At 37.6% G+C, this 18283-nt stretch overlaps 1 protein-coding gene across 16 annotated transcripts in view; it reads right to left on the bottom strand.

The window, feature by feature from the left end:
- Positions 1-279: 279 nt before the first annotated feature.
- The window catches only part of PURA (purine rich element binding protein A), a 29894-nt gene continuing 11890 nt past the window's right edge, over positions 280-18283 (bottom strand). The window contains exons 3-5 of one of the 16 annotated variants that reach the window (XR_006292595.1): positions 16487-16567; positions 3553-3618; positions 280-3476 (exon numbers count right to left, since the gene is read on the bottom strand). The gene's annotated coding sequence lies outside the window, so the exon portion shown is untranslated. Of the gene's footprint in view, positions 3619-16486; positions 16568-18283 lie in introns of all 16 variants that reach the window. The other 15 variants (XR_006292596.1, XR_005226390.2, XR_006292600.1 and 12 more) reach the window with 15 other exon arrangements.

Here is an 18283-nt window from a genome sequence, read left to right as displayed (position 1 = left end):
ATTAGCATACTGTTCCACTTCGGCATTATAATTTGTTTTGGATAGGAGAGAGAAATATCACGACGTAGATAACGTTGGAAAATGTTACACAGTAATCCTGTCAGAAATCTTGGGGAAACATATGTTTTCTGTCTTCCTCAGAACTTAATTTAAAACAAACGGATGCACTGGGGGAAAAAAAACTGCTTCAGGAGATTTTAAAGAACAGCATGAGCTGAAAGACATTAGCCAAAAAGTATTAATTTTCTGCATTAAAAATCAGCACTGATAAGAGCCATCTTAAATCAAATAATTTATTAAGTAATTACATGTAAACACTTTATATTTACTAGCAAATACAATGCTTGCTGTTCTTTTAAATAAGTAATTCAAAAAAATAAGAATCTATTATTAATGACAACAGTGATTAGAGATATCCATTCTACTGTACAGTGAGGAATTTGTTTTCTAATGAAGTTAACATCTTGATTTTTCTTGTTTTGTTTTTTGACTTAAAGGACATAAAACATAAATTTGAGCAGCACCCCAATATGATGTCAAAGCTGACTTTGGTCTATCAGCAAAGGCTAAACAAGTAATCACCCCCACTCTGGAATTTTAAAAATTTACTTGAGAAGCCAGATGGCAGGCCCTTCATAAACATCTTTCAAAAAATATATGCCTTTTTGTCATAAAACAGAGAAAATATAGTCAAAATGTAAAACACTTCTCTTCTAAATGGTAAAAAGAGTATGATTTCATTATTTGCATTCTAGAGTTAAGTTATCAACATACAATACAGATACACATACACATATCCACAGAGTTTCTGAAATGTGGCCTATCATCTAAAATATTTTATCGTTCTGATATTGTTTGCCCAGGTACACTAAAAACAAAAGAATGATAGCTGCTTACATAGTCAAATGAAAAATAAACATCTTTATTTTTTTGCCTACTTTATTTCAATTTTTAAATAAATTTTAAATAAGTCTGTACAAAGTATACTGTTACAGTATATATTTGTAAGTTAGCTAAAATGACTAAATGTAACAACACTACAATAAGCAGCATATATTGGCACATCTCTAATAAAGATTAACTTGTAAACCCAAAAGTACCACCTGCTACAAAAACCTTTGAGATATTTTGGATCCTTTAAGGAGAGTCATGTTGCAAATACATTAGAGATCAATCCTCCCTGGCCTCTGAAAGGAAAAAATACTTTGCTTTTGATAATTCTGCAGAGAACATGAAAATTTTAAAAGCGAACTGTTAAAGAGTTAAAAATCAGATGAAAATCAGATGAAAATTAATTTTTAAAAAGAAAATGTCTTTAGAGAACCTTAGGTTAATAAAACAAAGAATTTTAGAAAATCTAATTTATTTCCCCCATCAGTGCTGAGGAAGATGAAGAAAGTGATCACTCAGGACCTGATCCTGTTTCTGTGAAAGCTTTGCCACTGACTTTAAAGGGCAAAGGCCTGAGCCTTTAATTTGGACAATGAAAAAGATTTAATGTTCTGCAACTAGTCAATTTCTAGTTGCTTTCTGGCATACGCACATTACCACAAAGCTGCAATATTTGGGATGCAAACACTGCTGGGGGAATGCATACAGCCAAACAAACAAAAAATCTGTTTTCATTAGAATGTTTTTTTTAAATAATGAAAACATTTCTACTGAACTTGGCCTTTACAAATACTGGTTTTTACAAAAACTTAAAACTGATGTACAGTGTCCCTTTACTCATTATAAAGAGTTTTTTGATTTTCGATACATTGGATATTGCAGAGATTCTTGTTCACTGAAAACTGGCTAATAAGAGCCATTTACATTCAAGTATTCTCAAGTTTTAAAATGACAAGTTCCAAGTGCAGTTGTTTAGCTGCATTAGCTTTGTAAATCTGTAACTGTAATATTTCATTAAATTACCTTAGCATTGGGGCTGAAAAGTATAAGTGTTACATTTCAAAGAAGAGACTCACCTCAAAACTTTTCTCCCAGAAAGATGTATTTAAATCAATGTTAATTTTTTTTATTTAAGTTAATCTTACATAGAATATAATGCAATACTGACTGCAGCAGGAACCACAGAAGTGGAACACCATTAAATAAATCTGAACTAACACAGATTAAACTTTGTTAAATATTTCTAAATTAATAAAATATTGACAGGATTATAAAATTACAATATTTACAGTAAGAAAAATCTAGAGTAATATATACCTTTAACAGGCTCTTTTCTCCAATTTGGGATTGCACGGGAATTATGAATATACCAAAGGTTCATAATAAAGCTGCTTTGCAATGTAATTTTCCATCAGTGCTAAAGAGAATAATCTATCACTGCCTTTTAAAGTAAGTGACTTCTCAAGGTGGGATGGAGTATTTGAGTACCAGACTGGGAACAGAAGTCCTCCTCAAGCCATCTGAAGATAATGTAGGACCAGTCTCAATTGCTCAGTTAAAGCTGCTGTACTACAGAACTGCCAGCAGTCAGAACCACACAGGCTGCAAAAGGGGAGGAAAGGTAGTTTTCAGCTCAGAAAATGTACTTACTGCTGGAAGACTCCAGTCACCATGGACTCCAACAAAGGTTGCAAGAGCTTTGATTTGTACTGAGAGCACAAAACCAGCAAAGATAACGAAACACATCTAGGATAAAATTTGCAAATTGTGCTGCATCTCCTTAAAGGGACATTGTTCAGCTGAATAACTACAGAAAATAGTCTTGCATTATGAATGCTGTAGATACTTAAAATTGAAAGAATTTTTTTAAAATCCTTTTTTTACTCTTTGCATTTCACCCGTTTTGGAGAATGAAATTTGGCTGGTCTGTTTAGTCAGCTTCATTTTCTATTCCTTGCTAGCTTCTGTCTCTTGTGTATGAGCACAATGCTGTTGTGTTTGGTTGCAAACATTACAAAGAGGTGTTTAAATACTTCCAAATCCTGTCTGGGTTTTTAAGAATAAAATTGACTTTTGTCAAATGTATTTCTACTCAATTTTTTGTAAAATAACCAGAAAACCTAAATTTGTGGTCTAAACTACCCAACAATGTCCTTTTAAGTTTAACATTTCACTGTTTGACTCTTCTCTCAACTTCAAAGCATAGTTTTGTGAACAGTTTAAAAAAAGATCCTGTTCAAATTCTGTTTTTTCCCTTTACCTATTGCAAGAGAGAACTTTCATTTTCTAGTGTATACTTTCAGGTAAGTACTTTCTAAGACTAGGAATGAATATATGGGAACAGAACTACACATGATATTGTCAAATATCAGTCTCCTAAATATATATATATTTTAGGGGATTTCTATAAGCGCCCACCACCACAGTTTACTTAAGCACCTATAGTCTGAAAAGTAAGTTTCCAAAAAAGTTTGAAATTTTAAACAACAATAATCTGTAAATTCACACCTACATTACCGATAGACGTTCTCTAGGTCCATAAATTCCCTTTTCGGTAGTGCAGAGGAGGAAAACTAGGAAGAAAACTGTATCTTTCAATTACCTGAGAGATCACATAATTTATATTAAATGGGGGAGGATAGAGAGGAAATGACAACTGACCTTATAAACAAAGGTATGTTTAGGGCTTCTGATTTCAGGAATAAACCGATATTTACTCGTAAAAGTCTGCCAAAAAACAAAAACAAACACAGGATTACTGGTAAATATTGGTTTATATGGAGAAGAAAAAAAATGTCATTGTGTTCCTGATTTCCATAGGTTAAACTTCTATAGTTTAAGGAATTTCACACTACAGGCAGACGGAAGAAACATGCCCAAGAAACAGGACAGTTTCAAACTGAATTGCTGACCACCCCCTAGCCTACACCACTTCCAACAGAATATTTTTGGCAAATTAAGTGCCCCAAACCAGAAGCCTTATGTTGAAAGAAAAAGAAGACTTTAAAAAAACCTAACAAACCCTGTATGCCTTCTTCTGAATTTCATTCCCCATTTTCCAAACCACTGTAGTTAATTTAGCACTCCTGGAAGATGCTTGACTGATAGACAGCCTGGGAGACTGATGCTCTTTTCAGAATTACTTGAAAGAAATTCATTTGTACACAGTATGGTATCTCATCATCCCAACAACCACTTGGATTTCAGCCTTTGGGATTTTGATTATCATCCCACCACATGAGATATCATAAAATATACAGTATTTATTTTATCTGACTTTTAAATAAAGAATTTTCTTATAAGTGGTCATAAACCCTTTTGTTTTATTTACATGCGTATTTATTTCCAAAAATAAAGAGTTGGTCCACACTGGACATGAGAAGAAGTGTTAAAAGTTTAACATCTAACCGAAGTACAAGAAGTTCCATAATTCTGTGGTTGATTCAAACCACAGAAACATAGTACATGAGCCACAGACACATTTTTACATATAGCATTATATTCTCAATAATATTTACAAACATAAGGTCAAGATGACTAGAAACCCCCAGGGAACAGGACAGTGTGTCATGGCTAAAAAGAAAGAACAGCTTAAAAATAACCTAAATACAAAGGGAAAACAAAACTTTACATAAAACTTTTGGACAAAAAAATCCTCATTTAACTTTTCTGGTAGTCAAAATTTAGGATTAAAGTTTATGACATCTTGAATACCAACTACATTTAACTTCCTAAAGTTAACAGCTTCCCAAACTTAACAGCTACAGTAAACCAACTCACTAAGTATGTGAATGGCATTACAAATAGAGATTTCTTTATTTATTGTACCTTTTAAGATACAAGAATGCATGTGGCTGAAATACAAAATACCATGGCACTACAGAAGGGATTACACTCCACCAATACACCTGTTTACAAACTGGCCGTTTTTGTTGATTATACATTTAAGTCGCAAGATGCATTAATCTTACTAGGTGTTACATACACATGCATGGGAGAACATATGCCATGACAAGAACTGCAGAGAACTTGGACCTTATAAAGTTTCATGGCTACCTTCATACATGTAACTCCATGAAAGACCATTACACAGAGGAAAGCCCAAGCAAACAAAGCTTTACTCAGATGTGCTGAAGCACAGTGGGTCTGCAGGAAAGAATCTTCTTCCAAACATATACTCCAGCACACCTACGTACCCAACACCATGTTGTTATTTGATTGGGATGGAATTAGTACTTGCAGCCTGTTGATCCCCTCCCACACTGATTTTGGCCCTTGAATATTCACCCACTGGACATGCCTCCATCTTGCCCAATTTCTACCCCCAGCTGCAGCATTAGGGGCAGAGAGTTGCTGCATACATGTCTGCCCCAGTAAATGACATTCCCTCCAGAACAGATTCTCTATTTTTTGGCTTTCTAGCTCAGCAGAGTGCAGCTTGGCCTTAAAGCAGACCTGGAAAGGAAATATTTATACCCTTTTCTTTATCTTTATGGTGGCTGACGACTACCTGAAAGAGTTTGGTTTTTAGATGAAAGTTTCTTTTCCTACCTATTTTTTATATTAACAATTCAGGTCTTGTCTACCTTGTGTTTCCTGGAAGACTATGGATGGTTAGGGACTGAGTAGATTTACGGTATCAGATATCTGGAAACGAAATCTGATCAATTAAGGAATTACCTTTGTTTTTTTTTTACTCAGACTACTTAAAACTTATTTTTAAGTTTAACCTATTTATGTCAGACATCTAACAGCTGAAAACCACCTGAAGAGGCAACATCCTTGCCCTTATAGCTACCTATCTAGGTATTTATATGGACCCAATAATGGTATTATCTGAGTGCCTCCCAAGTGTTTAAAAACGGAACAATATTTTTTCTCTACTGATCCCAGCCTTCATTTAAGAGCTGAGAGAGCCCCCAATCCATATACTTGGGTCCTCCTACAGAGACCCATAGTCAGTAAAATGGGAAAGACAAGACTTGACATTCCTGGTATTTCCATGATGAAAAACAAGCAGAAAAACATAACATATACAGCATTTTTCTCTCTTCAAGTCTTTGACACTCACATTAAGCTCAACCCAATGTGTAGACAAGTACAGAACCTCATTTATAGAGCCGCAACAATGACTGAAATGTATACTCTAACTACAGTTATTTAAAGGCAGATAGACTTAATACATTAGAAAAAAATCATACTACAAATTAAATGCCTGCTCTTAAAAATACCTCAACATAAAAATAGCCTTGCAGTTGTATAATATGATGTACAGCCTAGAAAAATAAGAATTACCACTATTACTAGCCAGGTATGCAATCATCAACACAAGAAATCTTTTCTGACTTGTCTATATGCATTTCTCTATCTAATCCCAGATTAAAATGTAACAAATATGAAAACTTTAACTGTTAAAGGCCTAACCCCGAGGAGCCCTTTGGTCATCATGGGACTCCCACTGGGCTCAATGCACATATGCACGATCAAAACCCAAATCACTTTACAAACTGGATGATATAATTTAAACTACAAATATGGAGTATTAAATTGAAATTAATGCTTTGGGGGAAAAAAAATCTGTGCTTTTTTTTTTTTTAAACCAAAAATTCTTTCAATGGGTAACTGCCAACTCATCAAGAAAAACAAACAAACAGGAAAGTCCTGGAGATCTTTTAAACTATGGTATTAAAAACAACGAAACTTTAAGTGTTTAATTCACTCTGACCTCATAACAGTGCTCAGAATCTGGAGTAAAATCCAAGCAATTAAAAATCAGGATCATGGGCTAATACGTGGGAAGGATCCAAACTAGGAGTTGTACATCAGAGGATATAGCCTCACTAAGTGCCTTATACAAAATGTCATCTACTTGTGGCCTAACCACCACAGACTGGAGTAACAAAGTAAATTGGAGATCAGACTAGTAGTCTTCCTAGTCCAATACCCTGTCTGACAGAGGACTCTCCAGAGGGTGATAAGGGTGCATAGATAGTGGCATAGTGTTCCCAATTTCTATCCCATTCTTCATGCATCTTAATTTTTTTTTAAACCCAACAATGCACCCGAGGTATTGCTAATTATTTCTTCCACTGTGCTGTGCTATGCGTGTGTGCGCGCGTGCATGCATTCCTCAGCATTGAATTCCACCTGCCTTCATGCTGCCTATTCACCTAGCTTTGCCAGGCCCTTCTTAAGCTCCTCAGCCTTCTCTAGAATTGGGTAACCTAAATTACCTCGCTGTTCACCCTCTTTTCTAAATAATCAGTTAATATTAGGGCTGTCGATTAATCAGAGTTAACTCATGCGATTAACTCAAAAAAATTAATCATGATTAATCACACTGTTAAACAGTAGAATATCAACTGAAATGTATTAAATATTTTTGGATTTTTTCAAAAATACTGATTTCTATTACAACAGAATACAAAGTGTACAGTACTCACTTTATATGATTTTTTATTACAAATATTTGCACTGTAAAAATGGTAAAAGAAATAGGACTGGTATTTTTCAATTCACCTCATACAAGTACTGTAATGCAATCTCTATCGTGAAAGTGTAATTTACAAATGTAGATTTTTTTTTGTTACATAACTGCATTCAAAAATAAAACAATGTAAAACTTTAGCGCCTACAGGTCCACTCTGTCCTAATTCTTGTTCAGCCAATCGCTAAGACAAACAAGTTTGTTTACATTTACAGGAGATATTACTGCCTGCTTCTTAATTATATCACCTGAAAGTCAGAAAAGGCATTCACATGGCACTTTTGTAGCCAGCGTTGCAAGGTATTTACGTGCCAGTTATGCTAAACATTTATATGCCCCTTCATGCTTCGGCCACCATTCCAGAGGACATGCTTCCATGCTAATGATGCTCATTAAAAATATAATGCGCTAATTAAATTTGTGACTGAACTCCTTGGGGGAGAACTGTATATCTTCTGTTCTGTTTTACCCATATTCTGCCACAGTTATAGCAGTCTCGGACGATGACCCAGCACATGTTCTTTTTAACAACATTTTCACAGCAGATTTGACAAAACGCAAAGAAGGTACCAATGTGAGATTTCTAAAAATAGCTACAGCACTTGATCCAAAGTTTAAGAACTGAAGTGCCATCCAAAATCTGAGAGGGACAAGGTGTGGAGCATTCTTTCAAAAGTTTTAAAAGAGCAACACTCGATGCGGAAACCACAGAACCTGAACCACCACAAAAAAAAAAAAAAATCCAATCTTCTGCTGGTGACATTTGACTCAAATGATGAAAATGAACATGCATCAGTCCGCTCTGCTTTGGATAGTTATTGAGCAGAACCCCATCATCAGCATGGACGCATGTCCTCTGGAATGGTGGCTGAAGCATGAAGGGACATCTGAATCTTTAGAGGATCTGGCACCTAAATATCTTGCGACGCCGGCTACAACAATGCCATGTGAATGCCTGTTCTCATTTTCAGGTGACATTGTAAACAAGAATCAGGCAGCATTATCTCCTGCAAATGTAAACAAACTTGTTTGTCTGAGTGATTGGCTGAACAAGAAGTAGGACTGAGTGGATTTGTAGGCTCTAAAGTTTTACATTATTTTAGGTTTTAATGCGATTATTTTTTTGTACATAATTCTACATTTGTAAGTTCAACTTTCATGATAAAGAGACTGCACTATAGTCCTTGTATTAGGTGAACTGAAAAATACTATTTCTTTTGGTTTTTTTTACAGTGCAAATATTTTTAATAAATAAATAAATATAAAGTGACCACGGAACACTTTGTATTGTGTTATAATTGAAATCAATAGATTTGAAAATGTAGAAACATCCAAAGATATTTAAATAAATGGTATTCTATTATTATTTAACAGCGTGATTGAGATTATTATTTTTAAATCGCTTGACAGCCCTAGTTAATATATTAAACACGGGTTCTAATATGAAGCCTTGAGGCATCCACTGTTAACCTTTTTCCTACGATAAAAACTAACGGTACCTTCCTATTGTTTTCTCTTCCTCAGCCAGTTTCTCATCCTCCAGGACTGAGATTCTCTCCTGCACCACAATCTAGTCAGGGAGCCTGATAACGGCTTCCTGATTTTTAAGCAGTTAAAAGTGAGAGCAGTCTAGGGCCTATACATACATCAGCAGAGAAATGGCAAAACACAGGCACACTGCACTCCCACTGTCAGAAGGGGGGGCAGCCGGTATACGAGCCAGCTACACCACTTTATACCAGTTGAGGACTCTCCCAGGCTGGGGGAATTCTGAGATGGCCAACTTGGGCCAGGATTCTGACCACTTTGTGCTGCTCGAGTGATACACAGTGGCCAGAATGAGGAAGATAACCTGTCCCCTTGCCCCCCGATATTACTTTACCTCTCACCCTATACTTAGTTTCCTTAGTAGTGTCTTGAACTGTCAAGGCTTTTAAAATATCCAAATACATTACGTCAGCTAGTCCTGCATTACCCACTATTTTGTCAACGCATTCAAAAAAATCCTAGTAGATTATTAGAGGTTCAATTTTCCTTTGCAGAAGCCATTTCAACTTGACTACCTGGTACTAAAGCAAGAGTCTTTGGTTTGTAATTCCTAGGCTCACCCGTAACATTTTTTTTAAAAAGAGGTACAATATTTACTACTGTTTAGTCCTCAAGTATACTGATCTTAATGAGACATTTATTTTAGTTAGCAACTCAGCCATTTCATTCCCAAGTTCCTTCCGAACTCTTGGATGAGCTCTGATCTTGGTCATAACAGAGCTTTAATTTATTAGTTTGTTCCAGCAGCTCCTCTTTGGACACTTCAGTCTTTTCAGATAAGGAAGATGAGGTACTCTTAAAGAGTAGATCAAGTTCAGGTATCTTTCAAACTCTTCTGTGATGAAACTGATGCAGAGTCGTCACTCAGCTTCTCTGCAATGTCCTTGACCTCCTTAGTTGTTCCTTTTGCAGCCTCATACCTCAGTGAACCCAAATTCTCTCATAGCCTTCCTGCCTCTAACACACTTCAAAATTTCATTTGCTCTCAGCTCTTCAAAACCCCTTTTAACCCTAATTGCCATTTTACATGTTACCTGCCATAGGTTTCTATCCACTTCACTTGGGTTGGACTTCCATTTTCAAAAAAATACTTGTTTGACTCCAGTAACTCTTATACCTTGCCATTTAACCATACTGATTTATGTCTTGACTCCCTGCTTTCTTTCAGCTTCAGGGCCATGCACACCTTCTTGAATGTTTATGACTTTTTGCGATACCTAAGTACCCTCCTTGCTGAGTCTAAGGATTTTACCCTAATCCCTTTTGATGTTAAGGTCTGATTGACTAGCATCCTCATTTTCCTGAAATCTTCTTTTCCTAAATTTAGTATCACCTGGTTGGTTTTAGGTGTTATTTCTCCCTCTCCTGAGGACATTGAACCTGTAATTATACCATGGTCATGATTACTTAATGGCTGAACTATAATTATTTCTTAAATCAATTCTTGTGTTATTTAGTCCTAAATCAAGAATCTCTCTTGAATAAGAAGCAATCATTTAAGGTGTCAAGAAATTACTTCTCCAAACTGTGCTCTATTTTGAGACCTGACCAGATCATACATAGGTAGCTGAAGTCACCCCTTATTACAGTTTTATGAAGCATCAACTGCCTCTTTGCTCTCCTTCAACAATGAACAGTCAATAACTGTCTTCTTGGTCAGGAAGACAGTAATATAGTTGTATCCTTACAACTTGGGATTTGTCAACATGCAGATTCTAATGCATGATCCTCAACTCTAGTTCTCTCAAATTCTATGGAAATGTTTTAGATAGAGTGCTACTCGACCATCTCTATTACTTAATCTGTCCCTCCTCTATTGTTTATAGCCAGGTAATACAGTATATCTGATTTTTATGATTCCACCATGTTTCAGTAATGCCTATTGTATCAAGTCCTCTTCCTTTGCCAGGTATTCTAGTTCATCTATTTTTAAGCCTCTTGCACTGGTACAAAGACACTTACAGTTTTTATTTTTGGCTATGTGCCTATTTCTTAGTTAACTCCTTAGTCTGACACCCTTTTCCTTTTCTAGACTGTACTGTTGCAATCTCAACCTGCCTTTGCTCCATTTTCCACTGCATATTCTCTCCTAGATGCGGAGATCCCTTTCTATTACTGACAACCCAAGCAGATGCCCTAGTCCAATCCAACTGCTCCACTGCACCTGTCAGCTTTCCTTCAGCTCCTAGCTTAAATAATCTTCTCAAAACCTTATCAACGTTCTGTGCCACCAGTCTGGTTCCACTTGGGTTAAAGCAGAACCCAATCCATTCTAGATAGGACCTCCTTACCCTCCAAAGCTCCTCAGTGCCTAATTTATTTACCCTTCATACTCTTTGCGTCCTCTTCTCAGCTTCCCATTAACTCTCTAAGGCACCTCCCTGTCGAGCAGGCCCCACATGTAGCAATTAAAGCATTTCAGAAAAAGGTACCACATAAATCCTAAACTCAAGCCTTTTTCCTAGTTATCTAAACATCTCCACATCCCGGATCCCAATATGTACCATAGCCACAGGCTTCTCCCCAGCACTCATTAGAAGTTTACCTAGGTATCTCTGAGATTTTTACTTTTGCACCCCTGAAGCAAGTCAGCAAACAGTTCTCACAGTAACCCTATACTTGGCTATCCATATTTCTAATGATCTAATCTTCTGCCACTGCAGTACATCAACAATTCTCAACTATCCCCATCTTCTGAAGGGGCCTACTTTGGTGGGTGAAGAACAGTCACTTTCCTCTATCAAAAGGTACATCCTCAATTAAGGGTTTGTCCCTTCATTTTGCCTTGCTGCCCTCCAATCATAAGACAGGCTTCCTCAAGTGGAGGACTGATTAAGCCAATCCTGAGATAAAACCAGTCTACAATATCTATATATGCTGTCTTTGTATATAATTCTCTCTCTCCTCCTCCTCCTCCACTGCAGCGACTCTGGCCTCAAGATGCTATACTGGAGCTCCAAGGACTACCAGTTCCTTGCGCTGCTTGTACAGATGTGCCATATATCCACAAGGCAAGCAGTCATTCTGTACCTGGTGCAGTAATCTAGGTAGTTGCCATCAAATTAATCTGTGCTACCGCCATAATCGAACAAAGAATTATGACTCTGTTACTGGATACTAAAGTTTTATCTTTCAGTTAGAAGCCAAGGTCTATTTGCTTTACTTTGGCCCACCAAGAGTTTGATTCAGCACACAAGTTACTGTATAGCGCTGGAAAAGCTTGCGGAAACCAATTTCCCAGGACTTTCACTGCCTAATGCAGCATGGAAACCCAACATATTTTTTTGCTGAATCAAGCTCTTAACGCAGTGTGATCAAAAGGCCTATCTGCAAACTGAACTACATATGCTGACCAAAAGAAAAACCATCATTACATATCAGTTTAAAGAATTTAATTCACAAATGTTAATTGCAGAAAATAGCTCTTAGGCCATCTAATCCATCACCCTGCAACACTGCCATGAAGTACTGAGAGACCTCTCCAGAATCCACATCAGTTGTCCTCTGTCTGGTCTTGCCTTGAACAGATATGCCCCAGTGATAACAACTCCATCATCTCAGCCTGTAGGCAAATTATTTCATAAAAATATCCCTCCTATGAAAACCTGAATTCTCTCTCTCACACACAGTATTTTTATATAGAATTGCACCTCTCCATTAAAAACAAAATATCCTGATAAACCAATGGCAAATTATGGACTCTCCTACAATTATGGACTTATCAGCTTATTGGAAGTTATAATGCCATCTCCCATAGAGTCAGAGAGTCTAAGGCCAGAAGGGACCACCAGATCTTCTAATCGGACCTCCTGCATATCACAGGCCCTCATGCACCCTTCTTAATACAATCCATTATCAAAAATCTTGGCAACTTGCCCAGAAATTGAAATGTTAGCTCTGCAGAAAGCAGGTTCCAAAGACATGAGCTGTTCTCTGAAGACACGCTGCCCAGCGTTTAGTCCCTCATGACTGTAGCAGTGGACTGCCGGATTTGAGCACCTCTGCTATGGTATCATAGAAGGAAAAAGGCAGACAATGGTAGAAAGGGTCCCAAACTTTGGTAGACCTCCAGCACACCTAGAGTGGGGTTCACATGGAGAACACATCTCAGAGAACCACAACTGTCTACCTGTGTGCTACTGAAAAATTAGAATTCTTGATCATTGCTGGTACCTAATCACCCAGAAGCAGCTGGGAACCCAATAAACTCCTAAAGTTGCAAACCTGGATCACAAAAGCCAGAGACGCCCTCCCAAATGAGAACTGAAATAGTCCCCTGTCAATTCTTCAAACTGTTTACCCCAGCCAACAAGAATGATCTTAGTCTTGTATGGGCTGACCCACTGCCAGTTAGTCTTTATTCAAGCTCCAGTCTCAGCTAAGTACTGAGTAAATTACTACACTGTGCCAGATTACATGGGATGAAAACACAGAACTAGGTTTCACACACCCTCTCCCATACTAACGACACCATAGCCCATATTTCCTCACAAACCATGCTTAAAGCTCCACACACACACACTGAACAAAAGCACAGAACACAACTCTGTGGAATGCTTAGCACAGGTGACCAAGTACCCAGGACTGTGATATGGGATCTCTCAGAAAAAAGGGAACTGAGCCACTCAAGACAGACTCCATATACTCCTGCTAGGGTCAAAACCTCTTCCTGGCCAAGTTAACTAATAGCTCTACATAAATCAGCTAAGACATCTGATTATCTGCCACCAGGCGGCCAGCAACCAGCAAAACCCCCATGGATAGTCTCAGTATCACTTTCAGGACTAACCCAGACTGGTGTGGGTCAAGATGACCTGGGAATCCAGGTGTTGTTGCAGCTGTCTTTCTACAGCCTTCTCCACAAAACAGAAAATTCAAAACAGAGTGATAAAATGAAGAGTATGTCACCATCAAGATTTTTATTTTGAACAAGAGTCTAATCATTTTCTTGAGAGCAGTGGGCACTTTAAAAGAAGTGTCACCTAACAGACTCTGCCAATCAGCTCTTATAACATCCTTCACGCCATCCCATTGGTTCTCACTAGCCAAGAGGGATATATATCTAAGTTGCACGTTCTAGCCTAAAGCTTCCTCAGCATCTCTGTGATCAACAGTAGAGGCAAATTAGTCTTTTTTCCCCTCCTACACAGCTTCAGAATAGGATTTCAAAAACTCTGCACCTTAGTCAGGCTTAGTACATGGCTTCCATCATCAGCTCCAATTCCCCTCTCACTACAGTGTCCTATGAGGAAAAAGCCAAGGAAGAGGCTGTGTAGGAGCCTCGGTTACTTATAGCCAATGACAGAAGTGATGATGAGCCAACTGGCCACCAGAGCAGTCAACCTGCTAAAGAGCAGGCTGAGCAGTATTAACCCCAAACAGGCGCCATTAGCCTCTGAGGTTGGGCCAAAGAGGGGGGCCCTTCAGCCTGATGACAGCCGTAGGTGAGCAGACCAGAGTACAACATCCATGCCCGAAGGCCTCTAATCCAAGCTCAAAAACAAAATGCAGAGGGTGGCCAGGAATTGACATGGATACAGAAACTACCTACGACAGTCCCCTGGTGGTCATCATGAAATCCCAAGGCATCTGATAAGAGACATCATCTACATGGAGAACGAAATCACCCCAATATAAGTAGAACTCTAGTTACCAGTGCAGGCTGTCCTCTGCATTAAACTTCTTAGGACCAAATTTTCCCCTCAGTTACACCGGTACAACCATACTGGTATCAGATATACAGAAAAGCTTTGCTGGATTCTCCTCTGTGATCTCCCTTCTGTGCTCTTACACATCATCAAGTACTTATACTGCACATTAAATATTAACTGATTTTTAAAGATATAGACCTGATGTGCTCTAGTCTCTCAACACTTCACTCCACTTTTAGGTTTTACTGAAATTGCAGGTTGCAGAGTTTATACCTTGTTCCCAGTGAACTGTACAGCACTGGACTTCTGTGAGTGTGACTCTATTTCCCCACTCACCATCTGGGACTTACTGTGTCACTACTGCTCACCTGCCAGTCTGCTGTGCAGGTTTTACACTACCATGGAACTTGGGGTGCTAGACATGCCAGTCTCACAGAACAAATGAAGTGGAGGTAGTATGCACTAGAAAGCACAGTATTTGTCTTTGACTGAAACTAATGTAGTTGTCTGGGGACCCATTGTCTGACAAAGGTACTTCAAAAGAGCACATCAGGTACTATGCCACAGCAACTATTAATCATCCTCCCTTTGCTCAAAGGACTTCCTCTGCTCCTTCCCAAGGTAACACTTCTGGAAAATATTTCCAAGAACTGTTGCAGAATGCAGCTGCCTGCTTGGTAAGAGAACTGCTAACATCCAGCCCCCTATGAGCTACCCTGGTTATAAGGCAAAAAGTTTGAGAGTTAACTGATGATAAATCTACCTCTTAATCTAGGCCTGAGGTGCTTGAACAACTCTCTCGCAGTTTTAGAGTATACATCTTCAAAGCCATCTAGCTCTGCTGGACCATTTTCTTCCCATCCTGAGGTTCTATTGAAAGTGGGCCTGGTCCTTCTCAGTTCCGGGACCACAGTTATGGGCTCTCCCTGAAGGAGGCCAGAGTCCACCTGGGGCTAACAGAAAGGCTTTGTATTTGTGTTAGTACACCTTGCTCTCTTTTCATAACCTCTTCCAGTTCAAATCACTTTCTTTGTGCCAAGTTTGCTGGTTAGAGCAACTCATTTTCCTGAGCCAGTGGATCCAGTTTTGGTTTATTTCTTTTAGTTTCACACAATGTCCTAGATGTGTGGAAACCAACTCTAGAAAATAAATCCCCGCTCTACCCTTCATTTCCCATATACTTCTCTAATCACAATTTTAAGTGTCTTGAACTACCCAATTAGCCAGTTGAGAGTTTGGTACTCCGCTCCTTTATGCCATCTAGGGCTATTAAGATGCATTATACTGATAAACTCAACGTGTGACCCTAATAACCCTTACATGCTTTGTATTTCACAAATCATGGAATACATTTCAAACCACTATATAAGATGACTTTACTTGGCCCTCATGGATGCCACTCTACCCTGTTCAGACAAATGACAGTTTTCACAGTAACTACTATACTTCGAAAGACAAAAGCAGAGGGAGACTAATAAAACCAACACAAAGCAAACCAAAGACAACTATCTGGCATGAACGTGTGAGTGAGGAGATGGAGTAGCACTTGTTTGAGAAGACGTGCAGAACCGATTCCTGGCCTCACCACTCCAACACACAAATTCCTTGCTGCCAAAATTTAGAGAAGCATTTTTCATTTTCATTCAGACCATTACTCTCAGTAATTCCAAACACACAAGAGATCAGTTTTAAAAGAATGCCAAACATTTTAGGTCCAAAGTTTAGGTTTTGGCTAACAACATTTCTAATATTACTAGGTTTAGAGAAGTTCATTAAATTAAAATTCCATGAACTTTAAAAAAAAAAATATATGCCACCTCCCTGCCATGTTTGCAACCCACACACAAAGCTTTTTGCACAATGGTAGAGAACCAGAATGTTAAACTGACTGAAACCAAAGTGAACCTACCCAGTGTAAAGTGACGCCATTAATCTCGTTTCTCTCTCAAGTTATCTTTCATTTTACAAGCAACATGCAAGATTCCCACAGCTGAAAGATTAGAGAAAAAAATCTCAGATTAGTTTGTCCCCTTTTTGTCAACACATTATTTTGACAGCACTGTGTGTGCAATCAGTTTCACTGTTACACTACCAAAACTTCACTATCAGTTTCCCCCATTTTTGTGGGGGAGGGTAAAGAGGAGTAAAAAGCTTTATGAAGTACAAAGAAAATATTTTTTTTAAAAATAATAAAATGTGGTTGTTAAAGCACAAAAACTGGCAGGGGACTCAGAAGCAGAGGTAGAACCTGCAACTACTTTAACCTTTTTCCAAACTGTCTAGATATCAAAACTGACCTTGACTTTTCAACTATCCAAACTGAGTTAACAGCAAAATAGTAGACAGCTAACATGGGAGGTGAAAAGTGAAGGTAAAGTAAATCTGAAAATTTTAAAAAGCTAATGTTTTAGCATAATAATGGATTTTTAAAACAATTTTTAATTTAAAAAAAAAAATCTTGACAGTGTTCACTAGCAGGAAATTCTCCAGAATGAACTTCAGCAAATTCCTTTCAGAAAACTACCATGAATTAGGAGTAGATTTCTGAATGAGCAATCTGATTTCTAACTAGATGATCATACACAGATGCTCATTTTCTACAAACTGAGTTGGTGAAAAACAGAAAATTCAGCACTGCTAGTTATACTCTGAGTTTTCATGTTTTGTGTAAGTTCCCATAAAGTTTAAACCTGTTTTAGCATTCTTGTACATCAATGTCAGGATATCCACCTCCATCCCCGACAGCTTTGGAAATAATAGGAACAAGTCAATCAGATTTGGTATATGCCCTGAAACGGAAAGTCTGGACTTAAAAAAAAGTTAGCGCTTATGAAAGTTGCTGAATCCACTGAAGTCCTTAATCCAAAACGGTCAGCTTATTTTTTGCTTAAAAAGCTTTAAAATGTTTATCTTAGAGAAATTAAAATGGAGGAGACTGACCTTTGAGGAAGGGGGAAGAAACATGTAAAGGAGCAAAAATATAACATGGTAACCTTGTAAGGCTTTGAGGAAACTAAGGGTTTTTTTTTCTTCTTAAAGGCCAGAAAAAAGTAATCCAAGGGTCAGTTTGAGAATTTACAGATACTAGATTATGTAAAGGTGGACGCATAGTCAAGAACTTCAGATTTGAATTATTAAAAAGTTGTATGCGTTAGGCATTAGATAAAAATGCATATCTACCAAATCTTCACTGACAATAAAAGTTACTTGGATATGAAAAATCACTTCAATTTATGATGTCAATATTTATCCTTTTCCCCCCTCCTCCCACTCCATTCCTCCCCAAATTCAGTTTACTTTTTTCTTGGGAGACGTATAGCACCACTGCATTAGAACGTACAAGAAATGAAAACAGTGAGTACAACTGATATAGATCCATTGACTTTTTATTACAAATTTACTTGATCACGTGGCTTCAAAAAGTTTAAATCAATACCCTATTTTCTGTATGCTAGTACAAAGCAAAATCTATTTTACAAATTAAATACCTAAAAATTTGACAAAAATAAAGTTTTATGGAAAACAGTTATAAAAATCTTAAATCCCCTTTTACGAAGGTAAGAGGTAACATTCCCTCCCCACCCCTGCAGTCGTTATACAATATTAACGTTCATATTTTTAGAATAGGTAGGTATATTATATTTTGCTGTTAGCATACAAAAGTCATACTAATAGCTTTATTTGTATATACTCCAGTTAGTGCACG

The sequence above is a fragment of the Chelonia mydas genome, chromosome 8 (assembly GCF_015237465.2).
Source record: "Chelonia mydas isolate rCheMyd1 chromosome 8, rCheMyd1.pri.v2, whole genome shotgun sequence".
NCBI classification, from domain to species: Eukaryota; Metazoa; Chordata; order Testudines; family Cheloniidae; genus Chelonia; species Chelonia mydas.
Note: the sequence above shows the minus strand (reverse complement) of the source record. Positions and strands in the feature narration are given on the sequence as shown.